The sequence below is a fragment of the Oncorhynchus masou genome, chromosome 13, assembly GCF_036934945.1.
Source record: "Oncorhynchus masou masou isolate Uvic2021 chromosome 13, UVic_Omas_1.1, whole genome shotgun sequence".
NCBI classification, from domain to species: domain Eukaryota; kingdom Metazoa; phylum Chordata; class Actinopteri; order Salmoniformes; family Salmonidae; genus Oncorhynchus; species Oncorhynchus masou.
In genome coordinates this window covers 19,217,062-19,228,258 of record NC_088224.1, presented here as the reverse complement: position 1 = coordinate 19,228,258, position 11,197 = coordinate 19,217,062, and positions in this window count along the sequence as shown.

Here is an 11,197-nt window from a genome sequence, read left to right as displayed (position 1 = left end):
TGCACCTCCCCCTCATACAGACACCAAGCCCCTCTCCTTCTGTACTGTGCTATGTGCACCTCCCCCTCATACAGACACCAAGCCCCTCTCCTTCTGTACTGTGCTATGTGCACCTCCCCCTCATACAGACACCAAGCCCCTCTCCTTCTGTACTGTGCTATGTGCACCTCCCCCTCATACAGACACCAAGCCCCTCTCCTTCTGTACTGTGCTATGTGCACCTCCCCCTCATACAGACACCAAGCCCCTCTCCTTCTGTACTGTGCTATGTGCACCTCCCCCTCATACAGACACCAAGCCCCTCCTCCTTCTGTACTGTGCTATGTGCACCTCCCCCTCATACAGACACCAAGCCCTTCTCCTTCTGTACTGTGCTATGTGCACCTCCCCCTCATACAGACACCAAGCCCCTCTCCTTCTGTACTGTGCTATGTGCACCTCCCCCTCATACAGACACCAAGCCCCTCCTCCTTCTGTACTGTGCTATGTGCACCTCCCCCTCATACAGACACCAAGCCCCTCTCCTTCTGTACTGTGCTATGTGCACCTCCCCCTCATACAGACACCAAGCCCCTCTCCTTCTGTACTGTGCTATGTGCACCTCCCCCTCATACAGACACCAAGCCCCTCTCCTTCTGTACTGTGCTATGTGCACCTCCCCTTCACACAGACACCAAGCCCCTCCTCCTTCTGTACTGTGATATGTGCACCTCCCCCCTCATACAGACACCAAGCCCCTCTCCTTCTGTACTGTGCTATGTGCACCTCCCCCTCATACAGACACCAAGCCCCTCTCCTTCTGTACTGTGCTATGTGCACCTCCCCCTCATACAGACACCAAGCCCCTCTCCTTCTGTACTGTGCTATGTGCACCTCCCCCTCATACATACACCAAGCCCCTCTCCTTCTGTACTGTGCTATATGCACCTCCCCCTCATACAGACACCAAGCCCCTCTCCTTCTGTACTGTGCTATGTGCACCTCCCCCTCATACAGACACCAAGCCCCTCCTCCTTCTGTACTGTGCTATGTGCACCTCCCCCTCATACAGACACCAAGCCCCTCTCCTTCTGTACTGTGCTATGTTCACCTCCCCTTCATACAGACACCAAGCCCCTCTCCTTCTGTACTGTGCTATGTGCACCTCCCCCTCATACAGACACCAAGCCCCTCTCCTTCTGTACTGTGCTATGTGCACCTCCCCCTCATACAGACACCAAGCCCCTCTCCTTCTGTACTGTGCTATGTGCACCTCCCCTTCACACAGACACCAAGCCCCTCCTCCTTCTGTACTGTGATATGTGCACCTCCCCTCATACAGACACCAAGCCCCTCTCCTTCTGTACTGTGCTATGTGCACCTCCCCCTCATACAGACACCAAGCCCCTCTCCTTCTGTACTGTGCTATGTGCACCTCCCCCTCATACAGACACCAAGCCCCTCTCCTTCTGTACTGTGCTATGTGCACCTCCCCTCATACATACACCAAGCCCCTCTCCTTCTGTACTGTGCTATATGCACCTCCCCCTCATACAGACACCAAGCCCCTCTCCTTCTGTACTGTGATATGTGCACCTCCCCCTCATACAGACACCAAGCCCCTCCTCCTTCTGTACTGTGCTATGTGCACCTCCCCCTCATACAGACACCAAGCCCATCTCCTTCTGTACTGTGCTATGTTCACCTCCCCTTCATACAGACACCAAGCCCTTCTCCTTCTGTACTGTGCTATGTGCACCTCCCCCTCATACAGACACCAAGCCCCTCTCCTTCTGTACTGTGCTATGTGCACCTCCCCCTCATACAGACACCAAGCCCCTCCTCCTTGCTACTCAAAGCAACAAAGATAAAAGCTCACTTCTTTCTGTCTGATAACAAGCAGTTTCAATTCTCTATTTGCATTTGAGATTTGAGAACATAAATTGCTCAATTCCCCTCCTAACAATTACATTTTATGTCTAAAATCCCAAAATGTAGAACAGAGCAGACCCCACTAAAACAGGAGTATCAATAAGCATGATTTTGGAAAATGAATTCTCAGTTTGCCAAGTGCGAATTTGCATTACCACGAGCAGCATTATAGCTACAGACCTATGTGCTAGCTTTCTAGTCAGTGAGCTATTAAAATAATCATTTATATCAGGAATTGGCAACTTGTTCTCTTTCTGAGAAAGAATCATCTTCTTATGCAGGTAGGCACTTGATTTCAACATCCAAACAAAGTGAACAGGCTGTTGTTCACAACATGTAATACATGTTGAGCTGTCCCCGAGCTGACAAGGTACAAATCTGTCGTTCCGCCCCTGAACAAGGCAGTTAACCCACTGTTCCTAGGCTGTCATTGAAAATAAGAATTTGTTCTTAACTGACTTGCCGAGTTAAATAAAGGTTCAATAAAAAATAAAACATTTAATTGTTCAAACAGTTGGAGACGGACAGGGGGTGTGTTCATAACAGTTCAACTGTTCTACCTTTTTTTAGCAAGCAAATGGATTCCCGTTGGCTAGACTTGAAATATAAAGATTGGTTGGCTACTCACTAGCAGGTACGCTTGTGCTCCAGGAGATCAGAGCTGGGTTAATGTTCTAGAAGCCTGCTACAAGTTGGTCATTATTAGTGGATATGCATTGTGCAGGGTCCTGGTTACATTTCTAACAAACAGGCCATTTTCAGACATGGAGGCCAGATCAGTGAATATTGGGGAAAAAAGCAGGTAAAAATCATTTTTGAGAATTTTTTTATTGAAGGCTTATATTTAGCTTAGGTATAACTTTACAAGCCGTGAATTCATTATATTCTTCTGATGTTAGAGATGAAGAGAATTGCCCTTTAAATTGTGCAACCAAGCTTATTAAGAGAAAACGTTAAGAAATATATACATTTTGTGAATTGCCCATAAGTAAACGTCATGCTAGAGACGGCCCAGCCTTCCATCTGAAATCAACAAGCCGTGTGGACGGTACAGGCAGCATGTGTGTGTGTGTGTATGTGTGTATGTGTGTGAGTGTGTATATGTGGGGACAGGTATTGGAAAGGGCAGCTCTATCAGGCCCTACTCGGGCATGATAAAATGTCTTTGCTGTTTTCCTGTAAATTGGCTCTGAGCGTGTGTGTTCTTGTTCCGTTCCACGGCCAGGCTACAATGCAGCATAGGAGATAGCAGCATAGGAGATTTATGGCTGTCTCCTCTCTAAACGATGACAGTCTTTGTCAACCCCCCTAATAAAGCTCCAGAGATGGACATAGACTCTCCATAGATGAACCAGCCACTGATAGAAAGATAGGAAATGGTATAAACACACTGTATGTGTATGTGCACATAACTGTGTAGCACAGAGTGGTGTATAAATCTCTGTTGATCTCTCGTCTCTAAATATGTGTGTACACTACAGTGTTTCCCTAATCCTTTTTTCAGCAGCATTGGGGTTGGGGGTTAGGGGAGTGGCCAAGGTTGCGGTTTTAGAGGCCTATTGGCCACAGAGAGAACATTTTACAAAGCGAGTTTCCTGCAATTCTACACATTTTGTCATGGCGTATGCCTTGTTCTTATGCTATCTGAGTGACTCAAACATTAGAACTAAATCAATGGGGGCCCCATGCCATGACATTTTGGGAGTTTCAGATTCTCCCTGACCGACTAGTTTTTATTTTGGTGATTAGTTCTCAAAGATGATTTTATAAAAAAATATATTGAGTCATTATCTCTACATATTTTATGTCTGGTTTTAGTAATCTAAGTTTACACTTAAAATGTTCCCCCCCCCCCCCCTACAAAAGAAATAATAATAATATTTAAAAAAAATTGCAGCGACTGTGCAGCACTGCTTAATGCATAAAAGCAAAACACTGCTCTATGTACGTATATGTGTGTGTGTGTGTATGTTTGTACTCTGCGTCTGTGTGTGTGTACGTTTGTACTCTGCATCTGTGTGTGTATGTGTGGTAGGAACAGTGGAGTGTGAATCTGTGTTGCTCTCATAATGCCTCAATATTTCAGAGGCCTAGTGGGGTGGATTTATGTCCGTCTGCCCGTGACAGTTTTCCCCCTCCGTCTCCACACAGATAAATCAGCTGCACTAAGGACACACACACTTACACACACCCAGGCACACACTCACGGACACAGCACGCAGACATGCACCCACCCACAAACACGCAGGCAAGCACACGCACACAAACACACATTGCACGTACACACTGCACCAGAGGCAAATGTCACTCTGTGATAAGAGTCACTGACTCAAAGACACAAGAGGGTGGCATTATTCAAACGTTGCTTGTCAGGGGGGGGGGGGTAGTTGCAGATCAGCTTTAATATTGCAGATAGATTTAGGGTTCTAATACTTGTTAGCATCACTACATTTTCCCCCAACCCTACTACCACTCCCCTGATTGGAGTAAACTAACGGACAACAATATGTCTTCTACTACTTACAGCTATTTTTGCTCACATATACAGTACATGTAGTTAACTAATTATACAAATATTCCTCATTATCTCTTTCTGCATGTGCTGGATATTCACCCACAGTGGACAATCCACCATTCATTCTGATCTGAACTCCAACACGCAGATGTTCACAGATTAACCCATCTTTCTCAGTATAATACAATTTAGCTATTTTCTTGTGCAGTACATCCCTCCATTGTACTGTTATGTCTTACAAGGGTCCTGAACCTCCCTATTTGTAACATTTCTACCGATATTGGCCTAAAAATAAATACGTTATCCAAGAGTATAATGATATTTCACATTGACTCAGGTCCATCTGAACCCTGATTTTATGACATTAACAACCATTCCTGGACCTGACTCCAAAAGCGAGCCACCGATGGACAGCACCAGAAACTATGTTCTATTGATTCTGTTTCCTTGTAACAGAGTCTGACTGTTCAATGCCCCATATAGTGAGCTTTCTTTTTGTATATTATATAATAGCTTAAATTGAAACAAACGTATTGATGTGTCAATTGTTGTTTTATATGGCAGTTCAAAGACCTGACGCTGTCACGAAGTACTAAGGTGGGTGGAATCAGGCGCAGAGAGCAGGTACAGTAATAGACAGTTTATTCTCCGATGTACAAACGACGGTCAACCCAACACACCAGGTGAATGATCCAACACAGGATCATAAAATGACCGGAGAATAAAAACCACAAGTACTCCACAAAAATGACATGAAGACAAAACAATCCCGCACAAAACAAGGGCGGGACAACCTACTACATATACAGACATTAATTAACTAAAATACACACAGGTGAAACCAATCAGACAAAACCAACAGACAAACGAAAAGGGATCGGTAGTGGCTAGTAGGACGGTGACGACGACCGCCCGAACAGGCAGGAGAGCCAACCTCGGCGGAAGTCGTGACAGTACCCCCCCCTGACGCGCGGCCACCGTCCTTGAGGACGAGGTGCTGGGCGATCCGGGTGGAGGCGGTGGAAATCTATCAGGTGAGAAGGGTCCAAAATGTCCCCCACCGGAACCCAGCATCTCTCCTCCGGACCGTACCCCTCCCAGTCCACGAGCTACTGTAGGCCCCCCACCCGGCGTCTCGAATCCAGAATGCCCCGAACTGTGTACGCCGGGGACCCCTCGATGTCTAGAGGGGGCGGAGGGACCTCAGGCACCTCACCTTCTTGCAGGGGACCAGCCACCACCGGCCTGAGGAGAGACACATGAAATGAGGGGTTAATACGGTAATACCTAGGAGTTGTAATCTATAACACACCTCGTTTATTCTCCTCAGGACTTTGAACGGCCCCACACACTGCGATCCCAGCTTCCGACAGGGCAGGCGGAGGGGCAGGTTTCGGGTCGAGAGCCAGACCCTGTCCCCCGGTGCAAACACGGGGGCCTCACTGCGGTGCTGGTCAGCGCTCCTCTTCTGCCGTTCTCCCGCTAACCGTAGTGAGTCCTGAACGGCTTTCCAGGTGTCCTTGGAGTGCTGTACCCATTCCTCCACCGCAGGAGCCTCGGTCTGGCTCTGATGCCATGGAGCCAGGACCGGCTGGTAACCTAACACACACACTCAAAAGGGGACAAGTTAGTAGAGGAGTGGCGTAGGGAGTTCTGAGCTAGTTCAGCCCAGGGAACATACCTTGCCCACTCACCAGGCCAGTCCCGGCAATAGGACCGCAGAAACCTGCCCACATCCTGGTTTACGCGCTCCACCTGCCCATTACTCTCGGGGTGAAAACCTGAGGTTAAGCTGACCGAGACCCCCAATCTCTCCATAAACGCCCTCCACACTCTGATCAGAAACGATGTCCTCAGGCACCCCATAGTGCCGGAAGACATGGGTAAACAAGGCCTCTGCAGTCTGCAGGGCCGTAGGGAGACAACGGGATGAGACGGGATGAGACGACAGGACTTAGAAAACCTGCTCTAATCTGCTCCTTATGATCCCCCTGCGTTACCATGTCCAGCGGCACCGTAGCCTCCCTAATTACTCCTGACCCTAATGGTCGGCTATCTAAGGAGTGCACGGGGAAAGGTAGGTCTAACGACACCAAGGGAATCCCTAGCCTTAACGCAAGCCCACGATTCATGAAATTCCCAGCTGCGCCTGAATCGACTAGCGCCTTATGCTGTAGAGAGGGGAAAAACCCAGGGAAAGAAGTCAACACATACACATCACCAACAGGAAGCTCTGGGTGAGTCTGGTGCTTACTCACCTGGGTTGATCGAACAATGCTCCGCCTGCCCTCCCGACTCCCAGAAGAGTTCCTCCAGCACCGGTCGGGCCGTGTGCCCTCGTCGACCACAACTGGTGCAGGAGGACACTCCTCCTCCGGTCCCCCTCGAAGCCGCTCCTCCTAAATCCATAGGTATAGGGGCAGGAGGGCTGGGAAGTGGAAACGACAGGGCCTGATCCGAACGCCCGCAGGCAGCCAGCAGGTTGTCGAGACGGTAGCCAAGTCAATGAGTTCCTCCAGTGTGAATGTGGTGTCCCGACATGCCAGCTTCCTGCGGACGTCCTCCCTGAGACTGCATCTGAACTGATCTATCAAGGCCCTGTCGTTCCATCCTGCTCCTGCGGCCAAGGTCATGAACTCCAGAGCAAAATCCTGTACGCTCCTCGTCTCCTGACGCAGGTGGAACAGCAGTTCACCCGCCGCCCGACCCTCTGGTGGATGGTTAAAAACAGCTCGGAATCGGCGGGTGAACTCTGGGTAATTATCCCTCGCCGAGTCCGGACCATTCCACACTGCGTTGGCCCACTCGAGGGCTCGCCCAGTCAAGCAGGAGACGAGGGCGCTCACACTCTCCTCTCCGGAGGGAGCAGGACGCACGGTAGCCAGGTATAGTTCTAGTTGAAGGAGGAAACCCTGGCACCCAGCCGCCGTTCCGTCATACTCCCGTGGGAGCGTCAGCCGAAGAGCCCAGAGCCAGATGTGGTCGCAGAAACAGGAGGTGCTGAAGAAGGGGTTGCTGGAGATGAGGTGGGGAGGCCACTCCTCTCCCATCGATCCATCTTCTCCATCATTTGGTCCATGGCCGAACCAATCCTGTGAATCACGCTGGTGTGATGGAGGACCCTCTCTTCCATCGATGGGAGAGGAGACGCGGCTGCTCCTGCTGATTCCATGGTGGTGCGGGATTCTGTCACGATGTACCAAGGTGGGTGGAATCAGGCGCAGAGAGCAGGTACAGTAATAGACAGTTTATTCTCCGATGTACAAACGACGGTCAACCCAACACACCAGGTGAATGATCCAACACAGGATCATAAAATGACCGGAGAATAAAAACCACAAGTACTCCACAAAACTGACATGAAGACAAAACAATCCCGCACAAAACAAGGGCGGGACAACCTACTACAGACATTAATTAACTAAAATACACACAGGTGAAACCAATCAGACAAAACCAACAGACAAACGAAAAGGGATCGGTAGTGGCTAGTAGGACGGTGACGACGACCGCCGAGCACCGCCCGAACAGGCAGGAGAGCCAACCTCGGCGGAAGTCGTGACAGACACCAAGGTATTGGGACACCAACAACTTGTTCCCAACTGACTTGAATTTTGTGCGGCATAGGTGTCAAACCTTTTGACTTTAAGTGAAACTGATACATTTTTCGACTTATACTAATCATTTTAAGGCATTTATGGTTTTTAATAGGTGGAAGAAAGACACATTCTTTAATTGTAATTGTAGTTTTATAGTCTTATCGACTGAGGCAGCATAAGGACTGGGAGTGGTGAGATATGTAATTGGTAAGCAGCTTAGTCTCATGACTGGGAGTGGTGGGATATGTAATTGGTAAGCAGCTTAGTCTCAGGGCTAGGAGTGGTGAGATATGTAATTGGTAAGCAGCATAGTCTAAGGGCTGGGAGTGGTGAGATATGTAATTGGTAAGCAGCTTAGTCTAAGGACTGGGAGTGGTGAGATATGTAATTGGTAAGCAGCTTAGTCTCAGGGCTGGGAGTGGTGAGATATGTAATTGGTAAGCAGCTTAGTCTCAGGGCTGGGAGTGGTGAGATATGTAATTGGTAAGCAACTTAGTCTCAGGGCTGGGAGTGGTGAGATATGTAATTGGTAAGCAGCTTAGTCTCAGGGCTGGGAGTGGTGGGATATGTAATTGGTAAGCAGCTTAGTCTCAGGGCTGGGAGTGGTGAGATATGTAATTGGTAAGCAGCTTAGTCTCAGGGCTGGGAGTGGTGAGATATGTAATTGGTAAGCAACTTAGTCTAAGGGCTGGGAGTGGTGAGATATGTAATTGGTAAGCAGCTTAGTCTCAGGGCTGGGAGTGGTGAGATATGTAATTGGTAAGCAGCTTAGTCTCAGGGCTGGGAGTGGTGAGATATGTAATTGGTAAGCAGCTTAGTCTCAGGGCTGGGAGTGCTGGGATATGTAATTGGTAAGCAGCTTAGTCTCAGGGCTGGGAGTGGTGAGATATGTAATTGGTAAGCAGCTTAGTCTCAGGGCTGGGAGTGGTGAGATATGTAATTGGTAAGCAACTTAGTCTAAGGGCTGGGAGTGGTGAGATATGTAATTGGTAAGCAGCTTAGTCTCAGGGCTGGGAGTGGTGGGATATGTAATTGGTAAGCAGCTTAGTCTCGGGGCTGGGAGTGGTGAGATATGTAATTGGTAAGCAGCTTAGTCTCAGGGCTGGGAGTGGTGAGATATGTAATTGGTAAGCAACTTAGTCTAAGGGCTGGGAGTGGTGAGATATGTAATTGGTAAGCAGCTTAGTCTCAGGGCTAGGAGTGGTGAGATATGTAATTGGTAAGCAGCTTAGTCTCTGGGCTGGGAGTGGCGAGATATGTAATTGGTAAGCAGCTTAGTCTCAGGGCTGGGAGTGGTGGGATATGTAATTGGTAAGCAGCTTAGTCTCAGGGCTGGGAGTGGTGAGATATGTAATTGGTAAGCAGCTTAGTCTCAGGGCTGGGAGTGGTGGGATATGTAATTGGTAAGCAGCTTAGTCTTGGGGCTGGGAGTGGTGAGATATGTAATTGGTAAGCAGCTTAGTCTCAGGGCTGGGAGTGGTGAGATATGTAATTGGTAAGCAACTTAGTCTAAGGGCTGGGAGTGGTGAGATATGTAATTGGTAAGCAGCTTAGTCTCAGGGCTAGGAGTGGTGAGATATGTAATTGGTAAGCAGCTTAGTCTCTGGGCTGGGAGTGGCGAGATATGTAATTGGTAAGCAGCTTAGTCTCAGGGCTGGGAGTGGTGAGATATGTAATTGGTAAGCAGCTTAGTCTCAGGGCTGGGAGTGGTAAAAAAACAATATTTTACCTTTATTTAACAAGGCAAGTCAGTTAAGAACAAATTCTTATTTCCAATGACGGCCTAGGATCAGTGGGTTAACTGCCTTGTTCAGGGGCAGAACGACAGATTTTTTACCTTATCAGCTCAGGGATTCAACTTGCAACCTTTCGGTTACTAGTCCAACGCACTAACCACTAGGCTACCTGCCGCCCCAAGTGAATGCTGGTAGATGTACCCTCCACAGTGAAGCCAAAATTTTACATTTGCTTTATACTCCAGCATTTTGGATTTGAGATCAAATGTTTCATATGAGGTAACAGTAAGTATGTCATCTTTTATTTGAGGGTATTTTCATACATCTCTGTTTTACCATTTAGAAGTGAAGGCACGTTATGTATCTAGTCCTCCGTTTGAAGGCATGATAAGTATATGGACAAATTCACTTAAATTGTATTCAATTCAGTCAAAAGTGTAGTATTTGGCTACATCAAGCTTGTGACTCTACAAAACTGTTGGTTGCATTTTCAGTTTGATTTGGTTGTGTTTCAGAATATGTTGTGGCCAATAGAAATTAATGGTAAACAATTTATTTTGTAATTTTGGAGTCACTTTCATTGTAAATAAAAATATAATTTGTTTCTGAACACTTTTATTTCATGTGGATGGTACTATGATTACGCATAATCATGAATGAATCCTGAATAATGACAAGTGAGAAAGTTAATGCTGGAGTATAGAGCCAAATTAAACATTTTAGTTTCACTGTCTAAATAAATACGTACGGGAGTATAGTTTGTAAGCAGCAGGGTTGGTTGGATGTAAGTTGGCTTTACTGAGAACTCAACCAGTCAATGTAAAAGAGTCTCTTCATCAGTCTCCCTCTACCCCTGACAGCTCTGACAGAGGGGTGGGCTGACCCCTCACCCCCACACACCAGCACCACAGTCTACAGTGCATTCAAGTCTTCAGACCTCTTCCTCTTTTCCACCTTTTGTTACATTACATCCTTATTCGAAAATGGATTAAATACCATTTTTCCCTCATCAATCTACACACAATACCCCATAATCACAAAGCAAAAAAAGGGTTTTAGAATTTTTTGCTAATTTATAAAAAATAAAATAAAAAATGAAATATCACATTTACATAAGTATTCAGACCATTTACTTTGTTGAAGCACCTTTGGCAGTGATTACAGCCTGGAGTCTTCTTGGATATGACGCTACAAGCTCAGCACACCTGTATTTGGGGAGTTTCTCCCATTCTTCTCTGGAGACCCTCTCAAGCTCTGTCAGGTTGGATGGGGCGCATCGCAGCACAGGTATTTTCAGGTCTCTCCAGAGATGTTCGATCAGGTTCAAGTCTGGGCTCTGGCTGGGCCACTCGAGGACATTCAGAGACTTGTCACAAAGGCACTCCTGTGTTGTCTTGGCTGTTTGCTTCGGGTTGTAGTCCTGTTTGAAGGTGAAC